This window comes from Hemiscyllium ocellatum, chromosome 24, assembly GCF_020745735.1.
Source record: "Hemiscyllium ocellatum isolate sHemOce1 chromosome 24, sHemOce1.pat.X.cur, whole genome shotgun sequence".
Classification (NCBI taxonomy): domain Eukaryota; kingdom Metazoa; phylum Chordata; class Chondrichthyes; order Orectolobiformes; family Hemiscylliidae; genus Hemiscyllium; species Hemiscyllium ocellatum.
This window is the reverse complement of record NC_083424.1, coordinates 25433746-25459025: the sequence shown is the minus strand read 5'-3', so window position 1 is coordinate 25459025 and position 25280 is coordinate 25433746.

Genomic DNA, 25280 nt, shown 5'->3' with positions numbered 1-25280 from the left:
TTTATAAACCTCTATAAGGTCACCCCTCAGCCTCCTACACCAGGGAAAACAGCCCCAGCCTGTTCAGCCTCTCCCTATAGCTCAAATCCTCCAACCCTGGCAACATACTTGTAAATCTTTTCTGTATACTTTTAAGTTTCACAACATCTTTCCAATAGGAAGGAGACCAGAAAATTGCACGCAATATTCCAACAGTGGCCTAACCAATGTCCTGTACAGCTACAACATGACCTCCCAACTTCTGTACTCAATACTCTGACCAATAAAGGAAAGCATACCAAACGCCTTTTTCACTATCCTATCTAACTGAGACTCCATTTTCAAGGAGCTATGAACCTGCACTGCAAGGTCTCTTTATTCAGCAACACTCCATAGGACCTTACCATGAAGTGGTAAGATTTGCTTTCCCAAAATGCAACACCTCACATTTATCTGCCACTTCTCAGCCCATTGGCCCATCTGATCAAAATCCCATTATAATCTAAAGTAATCTTCTTCACTGACCACGACAACTCCAATTTTGGTGTCATCTGCAAAATTACTAACTGTACCTCTTATGATCACATCCAAATCATTTATGTAAATCACAAAAAGTAGAGGTCCCAGTACCGATCCTTGTGACACTCCACTGGTCACAGGCCTCCAGTCTGAAAAACAACCCTCCACCACCACCCTAATTCTTCTACCTTTGAGCCAGTTCTGTATCCAAATGGCTAGTTCTCCATGTATTCTGTGAGATCTAACCTTGCTAACCAGTCTCCCATGGGAACCTTGTTGAATGCCTGACTGAAGTCCAGATAGATCACATCTACCGCTCTTCCCTCATCAATCCTCTTTGTTACTTCTTCAAAAACTCGATCAAGTTTGTGATACATGATTTCCCACGCACAAAGCCATTTTTTGACTATCCCTCATCAGTCCTTACCTTTCCAAATACATGTACATCCTGTCCCTCAGGATCCCCTCCAATAACTTACCCACCACTGACATCAGGCTCATCGATCTATAGTTCCCTGGCTTGTCCTTACCCCCTTTCTTAAATAGTAGCATCACATTAGCCAACCTCCAGACTTCTGGCACCTCACCTTTGACTATTGATGATACAAATACCTCAGTAAGAGGCCCAGCAATCACTAGCTTTCCACAAAGTTCTCGCGTACATTGGGGATTTATCCACCTTTAACCGTTTCAAGACGTCCAGCACTTCTTCCTCTGTAATCTGGATATTTTGCAAGATGTCACCATCTATTTCTCTACCATCTATATCTTCCATATCCCTTTCCACAGTAAATATTGATGCAAAATATTCATTTAGTATCTCCCCCATTTTCTGTGGTTCCACACAAAGGCCGCCTTCCTAATTTTTGAGGGGCCCTATTCTCTCCCTAGTTACCCTTTTGTCCTTAATATATTTGTAAAAACCCTTTGGATTCTCCTTAATTCTATTTGCCAAAACTATCTCATGTCCCCCTTTTGCCCTCCTGATTTCCCTCTTAAGTATACTCCTACTTCCTTTATACTCTAAGGATTCACTCGATCTATCCTGTCTATACCTGACATATGCTTCCTTCTTTTTCTTAACCAAATCCTCAATTTCTTCAGTCATCCAGCATTCCCTATACCTACCTGCCTTCCCTTTCACCCTGTTAGGAATATGCTTTCTCTGGATTCTTGTTATCTCATTTTTGAAGGCTTCCCATTTTCCAGCTGTCCTTTTACCTGTGAACATCTGGCCACAATCAGCTTTCAAAAGTTCTTGCCTAATACCGTCAAAATTGGCCTTTCTCCAATTTTGAACTTCAACTTTTAGATCTGGTTTATCCTTTTCCATCACGACTTTAAAACAAATGGAATTATGGTCGCTGGCCCCAAAGTGCTGCCCCACTGACACCTCAGTCACCTACCCTGCCTCATTTCCCAAGAGTAGGTCAAGTTTTGCACCTTCCCCAGTAGGTACATCCACATACTGAATCAGAAAATTGTCTTGTACACACTTATGAAATTCCTCTCCATCTAAACCTTTAACACTATGGCAGTCCTAGTCGATGTTTGGGAAGTTAAAATCCCCTACCATAACTACCCTATTATTCTTACAGATAGCTGAGATCTCCTTACAAGTTTGTTTCTCAATTTCCATCTGACTATTGGGGGGTCTATACTACAATCCCAATAAGGTGATCATCCTTTTCTTATTTCTCAGTTCCACCCAAATAATTTCCCTGGATGAATTTCCAGGAATTTATTATTGAACAAAATTTGTCACTGTGCCACATGAGGGGTCATTAGGACAGATGACCAAAAGATTGGCCACATTGGTAGGGTTATAAGGAGCTCCTTTCAGGAGAAAGGAGAAATGAAATGTCAGAAATGGTTAGGGAAGAAATATTAGAGTTTAGGACACAATTGATGTTAGAACAATTAAAATTGGGATGCATTGAAGATCAGAATTGACAGAGGCTTGTAGGGATGGAAGAGATTATGGAGATAGTGAGGGACAACACTGGAAAGATTGAGAAATACACATGAAAATGTTAAAATGGGGGCATTGCCAGATTGGGAGTCAGCATATTTCAGACAATAAACATGTGAAAACATATGCTTCTATGACAAAAGTTTGTCATTTTACAAAATGCTTCAGAAAGTGAGTCAATGAAACAATCACAGGAATGGAAACTTCCAAGAGAGTTTAGCAAGTTTAGGCTTAGCTACAATTGTAGGTTTACATAAAATAATGGGCAAATAGTCCTTTAAAAGGATTTGTTTAATCACTTCTGGATTCTTCATTACATATTTTATTCACAAGGAATCTTTGGCAGTTGTGAAATTCCGGGCCAAACTATATGGAGATTTCTGTGTTGTGACAACAGTCCTCTGGTTTTTGAAATTAATGCCTCAGAATACAACGTCATTCACATTGTGTTGCAATTCAGTTAAATTGAGGTTTTCACAAGGAATGCAATGCCATACCAATGATGGAGAGGCGGTCAGCAGTTTCCTATTTTACCATCAATTCCACACATTGTTATCAGTGATCCCTGTCTGTGCAAAGGTTAATCTTTACCAATTGAATCATTGTGTAGGCATACAAAAGATGTTTACTTTTCTGACTCCAAAGCTAAATAGAAATATTAGAGTTTACAAAAACAAGTGCAACTGAGGTCTTACTGACAATGCTCCTGAAGAACCACTCTGGTTCTGAAAATTTAATTGTACAAGTTTGGAGGCTCACTTCTTCAGAAAAAGATGTAATATTGCAGACTTCATTCAAAACAATTGAAATTGTAATAAATTTATAAAGGTTTTTTTTCTACCTTCCTTTAATTGTGCACCTACCAGTCTTTATTTTAGTTCCAGGATATTATGTAAGTGTAAGATATATTTCCTGTTATATAGTCCTAATGCCTCAGTGAAGACTCTGCAATTTGATTACTTGAATAGTTTTATTATCCTGCTTATCACTCTTTATCCCCTTCACAGATTGGGTTCTGAACGTAAGCACTTGCAGGAAAAGTAGAAATCTATGCTGACAATTCCACTGAAAATCTGAGGGTGATTGTGTATGAGGTGAGCAGCAAAAGCTGTTATTTCACCCATTACACAAAATCCAGGCCAGCATCTCAACAATGACTAAATTCAGCAGATTCCGCTGCATGAATTGAGGCCACTTTTAACACACATAGGGGTACAGTCACAAACTAAAGGCAGCTACATGAGTTGTTGTCATTGTTTAGGAATCTCTGATTACTGCATTTTACCTCAAAGGACCATTCAAGTTGAATTACAATCTCGCAGAAACTGAATTTAAGATAGCATTTGGACTGAGGTAGCTGATGGCTTCAATAATTGAAAACCATTGCAACAAATTGGACAGCTAACAGCTATCCCCCAGAAAATAAATATCTGGGAACAAAGCTACAAACATCAATCAAAACCAGTGATATAATACCAAATGTGGCTGCTCAGAGATAAAAAATCAGAATGAAGCTTTAGAAATCAAAGATATAGTTACAGTTTTGCCAAAATTCTCAGAGTTCTGGTCCCTTTCCCAATCCCATTTTCAAACAATTCATTTTCACTCTCAGCTATTCAGACAGGGAGAGACGTGCAATAGATGCCAGCGGCAATGTTCCATTGCAATCCTCAAAAATGTCTGTTCTCATTAAAATTTATGACTCTTGGGAATGCGACTTCACTAATGGTACAATTACTAGAAAGTAAAAACAGTGATCACAACACAAACAGGTGGTGTCAAATCTTTATTACTCCTTCAGCAGCTAATGAACACTTAGCCACCTAAGACACTTCAGGGCCATTTTCAGCTAACCAGTCAATTTAAAAACAAGTAACTGCTAACAAGATGATGTGTAATGAGCTAATTCACAAAAAAAGCTGAAGAGATAGGGATCATTTCATATTTGTGATGGGGCCTTAATAGATGATCCATTGAAACCAAATCCTCCCACAGTACACTGCATCCATTGGGCACTGTGATCCCACACACAGTGTCCCTCTTCAACTGTGACCCCTGCTATAACCACCCCCAGTGTGACCCTCTCCAACTGTGACCCCTGCTATAACCACACCCACTGTGACCCTGTCCAACTGTGACCCCCACTGTGACCCTCTCCACCTGTGACTTCACCCATCACCCCACTATAACCACACCCTCTGTGACCCTCTCCAAGTGTGACCCACACTGTAACCATATCTACTGTGACCCGACCCCTGCCTGCCTTGCTACAACACCCCATTTTCCACCTCTTTCAGTAAGAAGGAATATTTGGGTACAGCTATATATTTTCAGCATCTATTCTGCTATCATATTTACACGATTTGTGATCATTAATATGGCCCACCCACCCTTACTGCATGAGAATATATCGATTCAAATTCTCATTATGCTCAGCTTTAAAAACTCTTAAAACTTTGTACAAAAAGAAAGTTACAGAGAAAATCTCATTTGTAAAGTTGGCATTCATTATAATTTGATTGATCATCTCTCCACACTGTTTGAGCAGATAATGTTTCGAGTACAACAAAAAACAAACAGTATTTCATAGAATGTTCCAGACTTGAAGTGTAGAGGGAGCTGTCGTCATGCTATATTGTTGATGGTGCTGTCTGCTGAAAGGCTGAATGCTATCAGCATATTAATTGTGAACCACAATAGTACTAGGGAAAGAAAACTGCATTCAAGAGAAAAGTATTTTGATGCTAGAACAATTACCATTGTAGTGATTCAGTGGTGACTACAGATCTTCTTCCAGACTCTGATAGATTTTACTTGTCAGGGAGATGTTACAGTATGAGCTCCCTTGCTACATGAAGTGGTTGGGTCAAAGACCATTTTAAGTACGTAAAAATGAAGAAACAGTGGAAAATAAAGGACAATGACAAGACATAAGGATTAGCTTTGAACTGCCATGACTAAGAAAGGACAGAGACACAAATTGGCTGAATGGGTCTCTCGGTGCTCTGATCATCAATAGTTGTGTCATGCATTAGCTGCCAGCAACATGCTGTTAGCTGTCCATCAGAGTTGAACAACGCTGGCTGGCCACAACTGAATCAGGATAAGAAATTCTAAAAGGGTAACAATTTCCACTCATCCAAATGGTCCTGAGGAACAGTTGCAATTTTACTATCTTTAAAATAAGAAATTCCACCTGATCATTTGGAAGAAATCGCTCGACTTGTATTATTGTAACTTTACAAGGTTTTCCTTCCAAACCAAACTAATCAATACAAGATCAGTTTCTGCTTCTATTCACAGAAACATTTCCTGTAAATGACAATTTGTGTTTCAGAATCATCACAGCGGCTGAAACCATTTTGTGTTTGAAAATGTAGTGGCTTTTTGATTGTTGTTAATTTCTCATCCTTAATGTAACTAACACCATTCTGCATTTTGTCAGAGAGTAAAACAATTATAACATATAAGCGCGCAAGACTAAACTACTGATCTAACTAAAATAAATCAAGCTAATTTTTGTATTTTCTTTCATCTAGATTATTAAATATGCACTGCAGTTCAAATGCTTAGGGTTTAATATTTCCTCCTTTGTTTGACTAATGATTAGTTAGAAACCTTTCATGAAATGCTTGCTGAATATGGAATTTGGGTGTCATATAAACTGCCTCACCAGTGGGCAGCCCACTCAGTTTGCATTGTCTGCAATTTTAACCTGTCTCTCTGAGTTAGAGGGAAACATTAGGCTGAAGCTGCCAATATTTGTCTTTAAACTGTGACTTTTTGATTGTTGTTAATTCCTCGTCTTTAATGTAACTAACACCATTCTGCATTTTGTCAGAGAGTAAAACAGTTATAACATATAAGCGCGCAAGACTAAACTGCTGATCACTGTCTGATGTTGGCATTGAATCCTGCCTGCAATTTTAACTGACAGTCTCTGTAGGGAGATTGTTGTGATACTGTTGTGTGAACAGAGTGAGAAAAAAAATCTGATGCTGGATTAACTTTACAAAACATTTTTTTAGAAATTTTGTTTGTGATCAGTGGGAGCAGAAATCCTTCCAGATCACTATTCCTATCACTTCTGTTATTGTGATCAATATTCTCACTGCTAACACACAGGTAGTGGACCGATGATATATAGATGAAAATAATGAATCATAATCACTCAGAAACTCACTCAGATGAAGTCAGGGGTGCTGGGACCAGGGATTTTTTTTTAAAGATCACTTACAGTGTGGAAACAGGCCCTACGGCCCAACAAATCCACACCGACCCACCGAAGCGCAAACCACCCAGACCCATTCCCCTACATTTACCCCTTCAGCTAACATTACGGGCAATTTAGCACAGCCAATTCACCTGCACATTTATTTTGGACTGTGGGAGGAAACCGGAGCACTCGGAGGAAACCCACGCAGACACGAGGAGAATGTGCAAACTCCACACAGTTAGTGAGTTGCCTGAGGTGGGAATTGAACCCAGGTCTCTGGCGCTGTGAGGCAGCAGTGCTAACCACTGTGCCACCGTGCCGTCCACATGCCACATGCCACTCACTTTCATTCCCTCCCTATTCAATTCCTGCTTTTGATTACTGTTGGGGCTGTTGGAATTGTTGTGATTTGCAGATTAATTTTATGATTGTTTCAATATATTGATTTCAGTGCAATGGTACTGTACACTTGCATAATCACTAGGTCACAGATTGAATGAAACAATTACACAAGGAATGAGAATGTATACTTCACTGAGTAGCTTTTTCTTGTGGCTGAATGGCTGCAGCCCTGAGCTACATAAACCAGTGATAGGTGACCGTGATGAAGTTAATTCTGTTCTCCTGCAAGGACAGACATGTTGGTCAGCATGGGATTAGACTTGATGCCACTTTCCAACATCATCTTTAGCAATATTGCTACCCCATGCTCCAAAATCTAACTTGTTTCAAGTGTTAATTAGAGTGGCTTATCGAATGATCTAACTTTATATTATCTAGATAAAACAAGAAAAATTACATTTGTACTTTTGCACTTCACGACCTCAGGATGAATAAAGGGCTTCACAACCAATAATGTATTACTGAAGTGTTGTAACTTGGAAATGGAAATGAAGGATGGATCCTGGGCAAGGAGCACATTGTTCCTTTTAAACTATGGAATTCTTTCCTGGAACGTATTTTTTTGTGAATCTCAATTGTTCTGTTAATCAAATCATTTACATATGTAGCAGACTTGTGACTCCCTGAGCACACATTTAATATGGAAAAAATGTTTCAGGGAATTGTAGCTCTATTTTCTTCAATAATTGGTTTAATTGCTGGTTTAGCTGTGATGATGAGGCATTGGATCTTTAACCAATGAGTGTGAAAACACAAATTTATCTTAAATCACACAAGAAAAGTAATCACTGCCAATGGGGTTGACTAGTTGCTGTCAGCAGGACGGTTTCACATTTTGACATTCACACCAGTGCTGTCGCTGATCGCTTCCAAAGATCGAAACTTGTTGAGCTTCCAGAATAAGGAGTTGACCCTGACTGAGTGTTGCAGGCTAGCACACTCCAAGGTCCAGGACTACGTGGGGAGGGATGCACTAAAGCTTGGGGCAGCTGCCACCAAGTGCAGTGGAAAAAGTCCACAGTCTGAGGTCTGAAGGCAAATGTGTCTCCACCCAGTTCAGACTCTCCCTGTGCCTCAGATAAATGTAAATGTAATCCTGCACAAGTAAGAGATGTCTTTGGCTTGTTTGGATAGAGTCAAACTCCAAGGTTTGTCTCTTTCCTAGTTATGCAACGGTATAGAACCAAACTCCATTTGTGACAATGTATATATGAAAAGATTTATGAATAAAGTATATTTTTGAAATTAAAAGAAAGATTGTTTCCAAAGATCAAAGTTAAACAGAAGAGTGGTGCTAGATATTGGTATGTGCATCTTTTCTTCCAGCAATATCCAAATGTTGCTGACTCCATTTAAATCCATCAGCAGTGATCACAATTAGATATACATGCTGGTAGAAAATACCTTTTACAGTATGTAAAAGTTAATGCTGCTATTTTCCCTTTGGGAACATAAAACAGAATGGGTTGCAAGTCCTTGCATGCTATTGCTCCTTTTACGTCAATGGGCTGTATGTTAATTATTTTTCTGTGCTTTAAATCATTGCCGATGTAGACACTGCTAGAATCCAATATTGAGGTAAATACATATTGGAAAAATCAATGCAACAATGTCTGCAATACTTGCTAATACTACTGGATTTGTGTTGGTTCCGTCTTTTTCCAGCTGGTAGCTGGAGTATAACTGAAATATACCTCAGAGAGTTACAAGACTCAAAATCTGAGGATTATTCTATTTGTAGCCAGTCAACTCCTGGATTATGGTGAGCCTATACTGCAGCTTAATGATGGTTATCACTTTGTATCGGTTGGTAGCAATGCCATCTCTATGTCAGAAAGTGGGGAGCTCAAATCCTCTTCCAGACTGAACACAAAAAATCAAAGCCAATATTCCAGTGTAATACTGATGAAGTACTGCATTTTCAGAGGTGATGTATTTCAGATGAGCAGATGAACCCAAAATCCCAGCTGCCTTCTCATGTTGATGCAAAAAATTTCACAACGTGGTTTTGAAGAAGCATGATCCCACCTCTTGTCCAATATTTATTCCTCAATCAACATGTAGAAAAACAAATACCTGGCTGTTATCACACACTGCTGCTTCTGGGAGTATACCAAGTACAAATTAGCTGCCAGACTTCCTACATTACAACAGTGACCATATTTCAAAAAAGGTTATTCCCTGCCAAAAAGCACTTTACATCATCTTGATGGTGCAGGTGCTATATAAATGTATAAATGTAAGTCTTCTTTTCTTTCTCAGATCAGATTTTGGACTTAGCATGGGGTAACAAACTAACAAAATAGAATTATGTCACATATAGCTTTGGCAAATATTATCAGTATTAGCTTGATATATATCCAGTGAAAAGAAGTTACAAGATTGAAGATCATAGTCAAAGTTGGTTATGATTTGGAGATGCTGGTGTTGGACTGGGGTGTACAAAAGTTAAAAATCACACAACATCAGGTTATAGTCCAACAGGTTTAATTGGAAGCACACTAGCTTTCGGAGTGATGCTCCGAAAGCTAGTGTGCTTCCAATTAAACCTGTTGGACTATAACCTGGTGTTGTGTGATTTTTAACTTTAAAGTTGGTTATGCATATGCTTCACTATGCCTTCTACATGCCTAAGTCTTTGAAATACAAACAAAATGTTTGCATAGCCTACATCAGCACAATGGCTTTGAAGGAAAACATATAGGAGGTAATCTGCTATTCCATTAGCCAAGCATCCTGAAAAACCAATTGGAGTAAATCAGCTGGGTGGAGACAAACCATTAGACTCTCAGACAATGGGACTATGGTTATGAATGGAATGTGCTTAGCTACAATACTACACTATAAGCTAGGTAACCAACATACACCCAATATGGCCATATTTGGGTCATTGAGCAGTAGGAGAGAGTAATGTGGCAAACAAACCCTTCGTGTGATTTGCATCTTTCTCTGCAGAACAAGATAATTAAGTGGGTTCCTAGAACCGGTCTCTCTCTCTCTCGCTTTCTTTCTTTACCCTCCCCCCCCGACTTCATCCATCCTGTACGTCGAACCCTGTCTGCTGATTTTGACTAACCAAGTACAGCAGACAGATTTTAAAAAGAATTTAACTCTGCACTGCTGTCTCCAGAGAACATATAATTCACCCATCTAAATGTTGAAAATGTCTCAATACGGAGAAGCTGCAGGACCTCTTTGTGAAAGCTGCTGAACCACAGCCTGAAGCCAGCTGCCGAGTCAACAACCCTCATGTCATAGACTTCTTTCATTTTACTGGAATCTAACCCACTTAATATCTTTCCAATTCTTTAATTTATTTGCGGAAGCCCAGAACTTTTTTTTAAAAAAACTTAGCTGGGTTAAGTATGCATTAAGTACCAATTCGCTTTTTTAAAATCTCATGAAATCTTTCACAATCACAATATGTAAACAGTTAAACACACCCTGAATTGGCAAGTTTATCCTTTTCGAAAACCCTGTTGCGGTCAGACAAGGAGTGGGAAAAGAAATGAACCATTCAAGTCTGCTTCACCTGATTGCAACATGAGCATAACATTGTATAATGAAATGGAATGAATACTGGGGCTGAAATTATTTTTCAGCAGTAATGTAAAGTCATAAATAGCCAACTGGCAGCTCATGTTACATCTCACTTAATTCTTTAAAGAAAAGGGAACAAACAAATTTCAAATAAGAAACCATTTACCTCATGACAACTGCCATAGCATTGAATTTTAATGGTGAACATTTTAAATGCAGGTGATCACTGAAGCAGTTTTTGAGTAGAAGCTGTAGTATTAGAGAAGGTAAGAGTTCTTTGAGGAACAAGATCAGGTTAACTTGTCCTCTTATTCAGCAGCTATGAATTGCGTGCTGGTTACCCACAAAGTCTGACTTCCCTCCTGTTTGAAATGACTGGTGAGGAAAATCAGCTGGAGTATGAAATGGGCAGACGACGCAGCATTTATCAGGTTTACACACAGGGAGAAAGTGACTGTCAGCCCCAACACATCCCAATGTGTTGGCTATAAATCAGAACTGCTGCTTTATTTCAGTAAAATTAACCAATTCATCAATCACGTCTTGAGCAATGGAAGGTAAATATCTGGAGAAAGCGTTAGCCCTGTGGTGTTTAAATTTCATTCACCCATGGAGGTCTGCAAGGAAGTGGAATCAAGTTTCAGGCAGTTGCTAAGGTCTGACAGATCCACAAGTATTAGTCCTTCGGTGCGGGGTTTACTGTAAATGTCCCTCTCCTGGTTATTTGCCAGATAGATGGTCCAGGCTTGTAGCATATTGACGGGCATGACCAATCAGGATATGTTAGTTGCTGACCATCCTGGCAAACTCTTTTTTTTTAAATGAGGTGCCACTGAAAGTATGACTGTGATGGGAATGTTTCTGAAATACTCGCATGTCTCAGTAGCTGTCACTGCTCCTTTTGATGACCTCAGTCTGCAGATCCGGGTGTCCAGGTGCTGCAGTGACTGGGAATGTGCAACTGTTGTGCATCAGGATCTATCAGGCATTACTCCACCAGTCTTTTTGTTATTCTGAACAGCCTCATTCCAAATGAGAACAGGGATCTTTGCCTAGAAATAGACTAACAGAAAATGAACAGTAAAAAACATTTACATGAGGTGACATGAGAGCTAATGTGTCAGACAGAATGAAAAGCTTGTTAGAAAATAGATTTCAAATTGTAGAGCTAACTTACCGAGTATTACACAGTTATTTATGAAACAGGATGACAATTTTCACCTTTGCCTGTCTCTGCTGGTGCTTATGCTGCACATTAGTCTCCTTACATCCTTATCCAACCCTTTCAGCATTTCCTCCCATTTCTTTCTCTGCCATATACTTACTGCAATAAATATATATTGTGTAATCACTTGAGATTAGAATTTTAAAGCAGAAGCAAATGGATTTTATGAATACATTTTTTGTTTGAAAGGATCAGAAAATCTTTTGGAACATTGACCTCAATGCATCATTTCCAAAAAGGCAAGTAATACTAGTCAATTGCCTAGAAGGACTCCTGCGATGTTAATGGATGGAATGTTTATTCTGCTGAATTTACAAACAGACCAGAGGTCACTAAATTAGGCTTTTGATTTAAATTTTGTTTAGAAGAATTAGGATTTCAGTTCAGAGAGCAGAACAACTTTATCATGGTAATTCATAAAAATCAGGAGCTTAGTTGAGAAGGGTGAACTGCTTTTTGTCCATAGGAAAATCAATTTTAGTTCAGCGAAACCAATCATTCTTGTCAAAGCAATGTTAGCTTGTGAAGCTCCTAAGCAGCAGTTGTAGAGAAGTCTTCAAGTGGTTAGAGCTGAGAAATCTTAGGCCATCAGATTTGTGAAATGTTCATACCAGCAGACTCAAAAGAATTGTAAAATATGATCACATAATTTAAATAAAATTAGAAATTTGGAAGAGAAAGTGAAGTGAAATTTAAAGAGTTTAGATAGGAGTGATATTTACCTAGAATTGAGTATCTCTAAAAAGGATACTGTTGATAAATAGGTTGGAATTTTACTTACTGTAACTATTAAAATCTAGATAGATAGGATCGTCAGATTAGTTCAATAGATAGAAAGGTATCTTTTTTTTCTTGAATTAAACTTATGTTCTGTCATTAAAGAACATCTTCAGTATCATGTGAATAAATTCAGTGACTAACAAACATGGTAACCAACTGAAAAAGTTAAACAAATGATCTGTCAAGCCAGGTTTCATTTTGGGAGTTGATTTGTCCCATAGTACTATTAATTGGGATCATAACGTTATCTAATTCATTCATATATACATTCACATGGTGGTGAGATTTCACATTCTAAATACTCACAGACCATTCACATCAAATTCTGAATATTGCTCTTGCCTCAGAAACCCATAGCAACAATCAGAAATTGCTGGAAAAATTCAGCAACGTCTACTCTGTAGAAGCGTCAGTGGACCTGAGATGTTAATTCTGATTTCTCTCCATAGATACTGCCAGACCTGCTGAGTTTTCCAAGCAATGTCTGTTTTAGTTTCTGATTTCCAGCATTGGCAGTTCTTGTTTTTTTTTCCTTAGAAACCCATCCCTTGGATCCAAAATCCTGCACACCAGGAGATTAATGAAGAACATTTGGGAGATTCCACATTCCCTAACTGCATATTTTTAAACAAGGCTTTCACTGCCAGGATTGTCTGAAAATGAGTCATTGTCTGCAAGGTTAAGTGAACCAATATGGTAAGATTCAGCTCAGTTACCTGGCTTTAGTGTGTTAATTAAATGAGAAAGTGTAGGCACTCTTTCTACAGGTGATGTATTAAACTAAGCATTGCAGGGCCTTGAACCTTTTTCAAAAAGCTGACCATCATAAATCAAAAATGCTATTTGAAAAACATATGTTACATACACAAAGTTAGAAATTGTACCCAAGTTATTAATTATTCTTCCAGAAATCTGAAAAACTCAAAAGGGCTTAAAACATTCATCCAAATAAAATAATAAAACAGGTTGATGCATGTCTTGGGACTGTTGTTTATCTATCCATTACTGATAGGAATCTTGCTCACATTTATTTGGAAGGATTGCTACTGATATTTATGAGACTCCTGCCTATTATTTTGCCTGAAACATTTTGACTGAAATTTTAGAGAGAAGGAAAAGTCTTTGAAATTTTGCTGTTACAATTTATTTGGTGTTGTTGAAATTCTAAACCACTGTAATTGACTAGCTGTCTCTCAATTTGTAGGTGACACCCTCTCCAACTAGGATTCAACCCACAAATCTTAGGGGCTTCTGTGGCTTTACACTCCAAGGTCAGCTTAGTGACAATGTCTCATGAGCAAATGTAGCTTTGAACCTATTGCTGTTACACAATAAATTACATCTTGGTGTTAAAACGTGCGCCTCTTCAGGTTAAGATACATGAGTGATGCATCCCTGACCATGTTAATCAAATAGGCCTTTAGACCCAAAATATAACAGCTGAATAATGGCAGCATTCTACCACAAGTTGGTTCCACAGACAATGTAGAAACCCCAACCTGAAGTGAATTTTCTCTTCCCTCCTGTAGGATGAGATGCAGTAAACAGTTTATCTTACCAGATTTATCTGCTATTGTTCTGTCCTCTTATAGATTTTGCTCCATATGTTTCACAGTTCTTGGGCTGCCTCTTCATAATCCAAAGTAGCCAAGTAGGAGGCTGGACGAACACAGCAAGCCACGCAGGAGGTGGAGAATGTCGAGATGAAATGCCTTAAGGGGGAATTAGTGATAGCATTCTACTACAAACTGCCATTGGTTGGTTCCACAGACTTAGAACAAACCCCAACCTAAAGTGAATTTTCTCTTCCCCTTTAGGGCGAGATCTTGTCCTGAAGAAGGAATATACCCGAAACATTGACTTCTCCACCTCCTGATGTTGCCTGGCTTGCTGTATTTTTCAAGCCTCCTGTTTGTCTACTTTGGATTCCAGCATCTGCAGTTCTTTTATTATCTCTTCAGAACCAATTGCCATCTCTAACTGACATTATATTCATGTTTATTCAATTTGCATTGAATTTCTGACTCAATCATATAATTTGTGACGGTGGTGGGTGCTGTATGCAACAATAGTCCTGGTAATGTTCATGCTACATTGAGCTCCACCCATTCTGGCTGTATGTAGATGGAGACAGGGAATTTTACTTTGGCTTTCATAAGGCACAGGCATTTTCTGGATAGCTCCCTAGAGTTCCAGTAATTGTACCTGACAAATATGTAGCTGTACATTGTCTAAACAACTCTCTGCTGATGTGTCTTCAGCCACTGACCATTAGATAGGCCCTGGACAAAATTTGGAGAAAGAGGAGTTTATGGCAGTGAACTGTTTCAAACAACCCTTACTCTGAATAGAACATAGAATATAGAACAGTACAGCACAGAACAGGCCCTTTAGCCCACGATGTTGTGCCGACCATTGATTCTAATGTAAGATAAACCTAATGTACAAACTCTCAAATTTCTGTGACCATATGCATGTCCAGCAGTCTCTTAAATATCCCCAATGACCTTGCTTCCACAACTGCTGCTGGCAACGCATTCCACGCTCTCAGAACTCTCTACGCAAAGAACCCACCTCTGACATCCCCTCTATACGTTCCGCCAAACAGCTTAAAACTATAACCCCTCGTATTAACAATTTCTGCCCTGGGAAAAGGTCTCTGGCTATCAACTATATCTATGCCTCATTATCTTGTACACCCCAAATAGGTCCCCTCTCTTCCTTTTTTTTTCCCCAATGAAAAAAGTCCGAGCTTAGTCAACCTCTCTTTGTAAGATAAGCCCTACATTCCAGGCAGCATCCTGGTAAACCACCTCTGAACCCTCTCCAAAGCATCCACATCTTTCCTATAATCGGGCGACCAGAACTGGACACAGTAATCCAAATGCGGTCTAACCAAAATTTTAGAGCTGCAACAAGATCTCATGACTCTTAAACTCAATCCCCCTGTTAATGAAAGCCAAAACACCATATGCTTTCTTAACAACTTTGCCCACTTGAGTGGCAATTTTAAGGGATCTATGGACTTGCATATCAAGATCTCGCTGTTCCTCCACACTGTCAAGAGTCCTGTCTTTAATCTTGTACTCTCAGCCCATCTCTGCATCCTGTCAATATCATGCCGCAGTCTACAACAGTCCTCTATACTGTCAACGACACCTCTAACCTTTGTGTCATCTGCAAACTTGCTAACCCATCCTTCAATCTCCTCATCCAAGTCATTAATAAAAATTACAAAGAGTAGATGCCCAAGAACAGAGCCCTGTGGAATACCTCACACCACTGACTTCCAGGCAGAATACTTTCTTTCCTTTACCACTCGCTGTCTTCTGTCGACCAGCCAATTCTGTATCCAGGCAGCTAAATTTCCCTGTATCCCATTGCTCCTGATCTTCTGAATGAGCCTACCATGGGGAACCTTATCAAATGCCTTGCTGAAGTCCATATACACCACATCCACTGCTCGACCCTCAACTTGTCTAGTCACATCCTCAAAGAACTCAATAAGATTTGTGAGGCATGACCTGCCCCTCACAATGCCGTGCTGACTGCATTTAATCAAACCATGCTCTTCCAGATGGTCATAAATCCTATCCCTCAGAATCCTTTCTAACACCTTGCAGACGACAGACGTGAGACTGACTGGTCTATAATTGCCAGGGATTTCCCTATTTCCTTTCTTGAAGGGAGGAATTACATTTGCCTCCCTCCAGTCCTCAGGTACGACTCCGGTGGAGAGTAAGGATGCATATTGGCAGAGGTATTAGATACATGAGATGCCAATAGTGGCAATCAGAGTAATAAATACTATGGTGTTCGCAATACCAATCACTATAGCCATTCAGCATTTCCTGCTGCTCGGACAGCATTCATCCTGTAGAACAACTTGCATTTTATTAAGTGTGGCTCTTAAAATTAAATACTTTTCTTTCTTAGAAGCCAGATAATCTGGAATACTATGACTTTCATTTCTTATGTTGTGGGTCACTTGATATAAATATGAAGGTTATAAGATGCTCTGTTTTAGGACTGTCTCTCTGACCTTTAGTAAAATGAAATGGGGCTCAGGAAGGCTGATGTGACCTGTTCTGAATTCTGCCCACCAGCCAGCATGGATGGCCTGGTTAACAAAGTTAAAGGTTACCTAGGTTGCTTCACTGGGAAGAAGGTGTAAGATGTTCACATCTGCAGACAGCATCAGCCCCAAGAGCACTTGTGATAGCTCAGAAAATGGTGTTCACCTCTGACTCCCAGAGTGAAGTGTTAGGAATATTGGGTTTTGTAAGGAGATGTGCTTTAAATTGTCTTTTTTTCAAGATGGAGTGGAGTTAGGGTTTGTAAGATAGCTAATTAGCATTTTAGGCTGGTTGCAATTCCTATCCAATTCACATTGTCGTGAAAATGGGCTTTGAGAAGAGTAAAATCCTTTGGTGAGCATTGTTATATCAATTTAAAGGATCTTCACTTACTCCCAGAAACGTACACAAACAGGTCAGTGACAGAGTACATGGGAGAACAACTGAACACATAAGAGAGAGAGCAAGAGCAATAGAAAGAGGTTGAACTTGTGTGAATGGACAAAGGCACACAAGTAAAAAGAGAATCAGAGCGGGTGAGAGTGCCAGTACTTAACGCACACCACTTGTGTTCACACTTGAATTTAGGAGACCAGGTTCATGATGATTTATAAAGGGACTGAAAGATTCACCTAACTTGACCCTGAATGATTCTGTCATGCGTTATGTTCTTTTCCTCAGACTCCAACTTACATTCCTTAATATTATTGGTCGATTAAATAGTCTCATTAATATAAATACTCTATTCCCACATATATGCCTTACAGGTTCAGAAAACAAAACATTGGTCTAATGGCCAATGTACTCTTAGCCAATACTTTAACCTTCTCACATTAAAGAGTTCATCGCATATCTTTTGACGTCCATAGGATCAACGTTGCTGAAAGCTTGGAACTACACCAGCTTTATTCCTGCCCACACTGGCTTTTCTTAATACTCTATACAGATTTACATATCAAGTATCCATTACATCCACTGGGATTTGGGATTTTTTGGATATTTCCATCATATCACACTACCACCACAACTCTTTCCAATCTTCTTTCAAATGCTTCTAGCATTCAATACATTTCATTATAGATTTGCCTCCTTTCATCGTCTCCAGGTCTGATCCTTTCTAGCCTCTGCCTGTGTAAATTTAATGTAAGAGATGGTATAGAGAAAGTTAATTTTAGCAAGAAAGGCAGAAAGACAGAATTACATTTTTAAAGCACTTCCCACGAAAACTCTGTATTTTATTGCCAATGAGCTACGTGAGGTGGAGATGCTATGGAATAGAGCACTATTATAGTTCATGATTGAAGCACAGACCATACTGGAATCTTCAGTTCTTCTTCTTGCAGAAGTAAGGTTTAGGTCAAGGAGATAGCTCTCAGCATCTAAGTTTTGCCCCATATTCAGTTCCTCGATTGTGTACAACTCATGCAGTTTGGAGAATCCCTTTGCAAGCTGGGAAGTAACCTGCACTGGTTTACCTGGTGGATAGGAAAATTCTTTGTCATCCAGTCCAGAGCTATGATAGTTGTTGCCTAGGTGGAAATAAGTCCACAACTGGCCACTAGGTGGTCACAAATTGACCAGTTAAGGCCTCATTTGGCAGGAAGGAGGGTATAGGCTGGGGTATTTCTACTCAGAATATAATTCAGTAGAGGTAGGAAGGTGGCAGTGTCCTGGGATGCCACTATCCCATTTACTTAGGTCTAGGCAGTGCTGGGTCATTCAGCCTTTAACATTTAAGAAAGGACTAAATAAGTCAAACAGAAGACTGATAGTGAGGTATGGAAACAGAAGGCTCCAGTGGGAGATAAACAATAATTCTGCATGACTGGGGTCATATTGAATGGCAGAGCACACTCAGATTCAGATTACTTACAGTGTGGAAATAGGCCCTTCAGTCCAACAAGTCCACACCGACCCTCCGAAGAGGTACCCACCCAGACCCATTCTTCACCTAACACTACAGGCAATTTAGCATTGCCAATTCACATAACCTGCACATTTTTGGACCGTGGGAGGAAACCGGAGCACCCAGAGGAAACCTCAAAGGGCTGAATGGCCTGGTCCTGCTCCTGCTCCTATTTTCCACGTTTTTATTTAAAGCATGTTATTCTGATAGGATGAGTTGAAAGAGTATAGGGAGTCTGTGTGAAGTATGACTATTAACATTGATTACTGGGGCTGAATGGCCTGTTTTTGTAGACTTTACAAAATCTTTGTAACTATGACTTTGCTTCCCTTGCAGTTGAAGTTTACTCCTTTATCAATTATAGGGTCCCTTAATGTATGCATTAATACATTTTTCCAAACTTTCCTCATTACATAACATTCTACTTTCTGGGGGGCAATTTTGTAGCACACAGATACCTGAATAAAACCAATCCAGTGACCACAATCTCTCTGTGCCTTGCAGTTTAGATATTTTGTCAGAGTATTATTACACACCTTTGGAGGAGGTGGGGCTTGAACCTAAGCCTCCTGGTAGACACACTAGCCCCAGCTCAGACCTTCTGGTTTCAGATGTGCCTCTTTGTCTGATATCTGGCCTCCTTCTTAATTAAATGCTGTTAAATATCTGTTTATTAATATACATTTCTGACTAATTCAATTTGTCACCCTTCTTACTACTTTTTTTTCCCCATCTATTCCCTTAATATCCTTGGTTTCCCTGGGGACATTCTGCTTTTGCATAGTAACCCTGCAGCTGCTTGCACCAGCCTCCAATCTGGTGTTAACCTGTTTATTGCAGTATTTTGTTACGAGGCACTTAAACAGGGCCAATACCTAAGTTGAAGCAGAACTGCTCCACATAGATCCCGTAGCTAACAGGAAAACTGGACACTTCTGAAGCCCAAATGAATTTGAGCCATCTAAAATCTGCATTCTTCTGTTTAAAAACATTAATGAACCTACTCTTCCCTATCCCTATAACTCCCTTCAGTCCAAAAGCTGTTCTATCCCAAATTCCCTTGCTGAATTCTCTGGGCTTTTGTCTTATCTCTGCTCCCTTCATTCCCACAGAGGTCATTGTGATCTTAGCCAATCAAGTTTAATGTCGTCCTGAAATCCAGGCTGGAAAAGGAGTGGCTTAGTATGTAAAGCCTGCTTCATTGGCTAAGTTGTCAATGACCTCTGTTAGGGTTTGATTTTAAATCAAGTGTTGTTTAAGGGTCAGGGTATTCTTACAATGATGCTACATATGCATATCATTGGACATAAGTAGTACAATATAAGCAGCATTAGGACACCATTGAATGAGACAGACTCTTGAGAGTACATGGATGTGAAGACACTAAGAAAGATTAGTCTATACCTATTATATTCATAAGTCAGAGCTTAGTATATCTATGATTATCATGTACAGCAGTAGTACTATAAATTAGCATAACTTATAGGAGCAAGAGTAGGCAATTTCTGTCCTTCAAACCTGCTTTGCTATTCGATATGATCATGGCTGATCATCCAACTCATCATACACCCTGTTCCCATTTTAGTGTATAATAAATAGTATTTTTTTGACATCTAAGCCTGGAGATAGCTCTTGACTTTGTCATCATTGAGACTAGTCTGTCTTAATCCAAAACCAGAGTATGACATCAAACCATATGATAAAGAAATAGCTTATCAGGCAGTGATAACAATTGATTCAGTCAATGTCAGAGGTTGACCTTATTAAAGTATGTTGACTTCCTGATTAATAGGTTTGGATATCAAGCCAAAACCAGACAGCAGTACATCATCACTGGAAACTTTTAAGGCCAAGTCCAGGTGCTATGTAAATGCTACAGCTGTGGAAATTCCTAATTGGGGGTGATTTTGTGGAGTAATGGAGATCCTAGGTTTCCTTATGGAGCCTGCAGGAGCATTCAGTTCTATCTGGCCTGGAAACAAAGCAAAGATGATAAAGCCTAACTTGTTAGGCCTTGTCTGGCCCTTTCTACTACCAGAGTGATTTGAACAGGGGGGAGGGCTATGATCGCCTGCCCAAATTTGGCATGGAATTCCGATTTCAGATCAGGTCATGATGGTATCATATAGAAGTGCTGGTTGTCTTGAGATGCACCAATTCAGGGTGGAAAAGGAATGGCTCCATTTTACCCACACACTCAGGTTTGTACCTGGTCTTCTGTTGGTTGGGGTCGGCCAAAGTTGAGCCCTATTAACTTTCTCTTTCGAACATTGCCGTTATTTCACTTCTATCTCAGAGACCTTTTGCTGCAGCACAAAGTGATATCTAAATGTTAAATGTTATTGTTGCAGAAACTTAGTATTCTGTGGCAGTGAGGCGAAGGAAATGATTTTCCTGATATTGGGCCAACACAGAATCCCCCACCCTCCTATCATCACTCCCGGACACAATACAAGTGAATTCCTCCAGAGTTGAAGACTGTTTTTATCTGGCTGCCACAGTCAAGATGTGATTTGTTTTCCATTCAGTGACCTGTACAGACCTTATGCAGCCATCAAGCAGCATCCAGTAACTAGAATTGTGAGCATTGACTTTAAACCAACCATGCATGTACAGGCTTGTGGGTGCTTCTCTTATTTTTCCAGTGCAGCGGCAATCTATCTGACAATATAAACCGGATAAGCTTTATAACAGTTGGAGCTTCAGGCAATATTGAAGAGCCATTACTGAAGCAGATCTGAAACATAAATGGGACAAAATTGCAGGGCACCACACCCCTATCTGGGAACTCTGCTCACTGTAGACCAGCATTATTTAATACAATATGACAGTCGCTAGGCAAGTGTTTAGATAACAAGCAACATATGTCGAGATTTTGTTTTAGACAAAGAAAATTTGCAACACATAACTAGTCTGCTTTAACTGTTGCTGTTGTATCTTTATTCTTTACTGCTGAACTGAAAAGCCTCAGTGGTTAGCATTGCTGCCTCACAGGGACCCAACTTCAATTCCAGCCTCTGACAAGGGTATGTGTGGCTTTCCTCTGGGTGCTCCAGTTTCCTCTCACAATCCAAAGATGTGCAGGTTAGGTGAATTGGCCGTGCTAAAATTACCCATAGTGCTCAGGATGTGAAGGTTATGGTCAATAGTCAGGGGTAATTGGAGAGTAATAGGGTAGGGGAATGGGTGTGTTGCTCTTCAGCGAGTCAGTGTGGACTTGCAAGGCCAAAGGGCCTGTTTCCACACTGTAGGAATTCTATTCTATGAATAAAGGTTTGCCATTGATAGAAGCAGATAGCAGCTAAATAAAGGAATTATCTGCAAATGCTGACGTAGCTTGGCCAATATTAATCTGGTTAAAAATCACACAACACCAGGTTATAGTCCAACAGGTTTATTTGGAAGTACAAGCTTCCACAGCACTGCTCCTTCATCAGGTAGATACTTGATGACGGAACATTGCTCCAAAAGCTATACTTCCAAATAAACCTATTGGATTATAACCTGGTGTTGTGATTTTTATCTGTGTCCAACCCAGTCCAACGCTGGCACCTCCTTATCATTACTAACCTGTGCAATTGAATGCTTCTTCACGCAAGCTGTTGTGAAAGTGTAGGGCACAGCTGACCCCAAGAGCTACTGAAGCTAAGTCAACTCATTCTTTTAAATTTAGGCCAGAGTATTAAATGTTTGGAATAAAATCAAATATCAAGCTTTAAGATAAGATCAGAAGTTGAATTTGGAATGAGAGTAGGTGTTTGAATGGCCCAGTCCTATTCCAATGTTCTTCCTACTCTCACAGTCTACTACTGTCAATCAAGGTGTTTCATCAATGATGGGAGAGGCATAGGACAACAACTAGTCATAGAGTCATAGAGATGTACAGCACGGAAACAGACCCTTCAGCCCAACTCGTCCATGCCGGCTCAATATCCTAACCTAATTTAGTCCCATTTGTCAGCACTTGGGCCATATCTCTCTAAGCCCTTCCTATTCATATACCCATCCAGATGCATTTTAATTGTACCAGTATCCATCAGTTCCTCTGGTAGCTCATTCCATACACGCACCAACTCTGTATGAAAAAGCTGCCTCGTAGGTCCCTTTCTTTAACTAGTTAATAATTTTTACACAAGTTTGCTTGTGGAATTATTAACAATGATGTAAATGAGTTATAAACCTGTTTGCTGAAGAGCCATACGAAAAGGGGGATACTGTTTTAAATTATTCCCTTTAATATTTTTGATCTGTGTGAAGTAATTTATGGAATGCTGTATTATTAAGTATATCATTAATCTGATGAAACAGGGAAAAAAAAACTAACCTAGACTGGGAAAAGCTTGAGCAGTTCCTCCTAAATGCCTCCAATTTATGCAAGAAAGCTCAAATATTTCAAATTTCAGTTGACGCTTAAAAGAAGCTAAATACCAGCTTGATTGAAAGATGGATTGCGTTAACTGGCACTAGCTCTTTATGTTTTCTGCCCCAAGGGAATCATCAAAATTCTGCATAGCCCCAGTTAAAGCATTGTTACACAGAAGAGCTTTTGTAGAAGAGGGTTTATTTTGGCCAAAGGGGGTTAACAGGTGTTAAATGTGTACTGTGCTAATAAGACCAGTGCATTTGAAAGTCTGGATTTAGCATGTAATTTTGATTCTAGTTGCTGATTACCATAGTTGCTCGGGGGGGGGGCTAATTCAGAAAACGCATTAGTGCTGATTACTAACAATTTTCATGGAGGTGTTACACTTTTGGATGAAACATTTAAACAAATGTCTTGTTTGTGTATTCATGTCAGTGTAAAAGATGCTAAGGCACATTGATATACAGGATCAGCTCTCCCGGTGTCCTGGTTAACCACAATAAACAAATTAATTGGTCATTCCTCCATTGCTCTTAGAGGGACCTTCCTGTTTGTATTGTATCAACCATAACAAAAGTAACAGCTCACCAAAAAATAAAATGATTGGCTACAAAGTGCTTTGCAGCATCTTGAAGGCATGAAGAGTGCTCTATAAATGCAACTCTTCCTCTTTAAAACTCACGAACATCAACTCTGATTAGTGAATAAAGACACTTCAGGATACCATTAACTTTGCTGCCATTGGCTTCTTGTCACACTGTGATTACTAAAAACCAGTAGGAAGAAAGGCAAAGCTCAAGCTGTGGAACATTGGAAACAAATTCATTAGCATCTTTACTTGTCCTCTATATATTGTGTCAAGCCTTTTGAGGTTAATGTCTGGTTGAAAATAAAGAAGTCACTTGAATGGATCAGCTAAACAAAACTTATTTGAAGAAGGGTCTTTTAACATGTGCAGAGGAACTCGCTCACATCCATTTCATGTTGTGTTCAAGCAGCAGCAGCAGCAGATAATATCATGGGACAACAGCAATGTAACCCGCATGGATCTCTTCAATGATGCCAACGAGGAAACCCATGTGCGTTGTACTGATAGTGAGCCATGTTGCTGTTTGTCCCTAGGGGATCAACACAAATCTGCATTAAGCCTCCTGAAGCATGGCTAGACAAACAAGCCAGTCTCCAAAGGATTTATTTTGGTCAAAGTCTGATAACAGATGTTAAATGGATGCAGTGTTAATAAAATGAACAAATTCAAATTCAAATTTCACAAGGTTTTATCCTTAATTGCTACCACAGTTTGAACTTGCCCAGAGGGGTTAAAGTAGAAACATTCAGCTTGACTACCCTAGTGCTGATAGGTTACCATTAGCGTGGGGCAGTGTATGTTGGCTTCTCACACCCTTTTCTGTTGAACATATGGAATAGGCAGGCTGGTGTACAGTGGTACATTACAGGATGGTTCCGGCAGAGAAGAAAATGTTCTTGCTTTGTAGCCTGGATATCCTTGTGCAGCAGGGCCAGAGGGAGAATATCCTAGATCTGAAGGGGATGAGAGACATAGAGTCGTAGAGATGTACAGCATGAAAACAGACCCTTCAGTCCAATCCGTCCATGCCATCCAGATATCCCGACCTAATCTAGTCCCACCTGCCAGCACCTAGCCCATATCCCTTCAAACCCTTCCTATTCATATACCCATCCAAATGCCTCTTAAATGTTGCAATTGTATCCGCCTCCACTACTTCCTCTGCCAGCTCATTCCATACCCGTACTGCCCTCTGTCTGAAAAAGTTGCCCCTTAGGTCTCTTTTATATCTTTCCCCTCTCACTCTAAACCTATGCCCTCTAGTTCTGGACTCCCCATCCCCATGGAAAAGACTTTGTCTATTTATCCTATCCATGCCTCTCATAATTTTGTAAACCTCTGTAAGGTCAACCCTCAGCCTTCAGCCCCAGCCTGTTCAGCCTCTCCCTATAACTCAAATCCTCCAAGCCTGGGAACATCCTTGTAAATCTTTTCTGGACCCTTTCAAGTTTCGCAACATCTTTCCCATAGGAAGGAGACCAGAATTGCACGCAATATTCCAACAGTGGCCTAAGCAATGTGCTGCATAGCAGCAACATAACCTCTCAACTCCTGTACTCAATACCCTGACCAATAAAGGAAAGCATACCTTCTTCACTATCCTATCTATCTGCGACTCCACTTTCAAGGAGCTATGAACCTGCACTCCAAGGTCTCTTTGTTCAGCAACACTCCCTAGGACCTCACCATTAAGTGTATAAGTCCTGCTAAGAT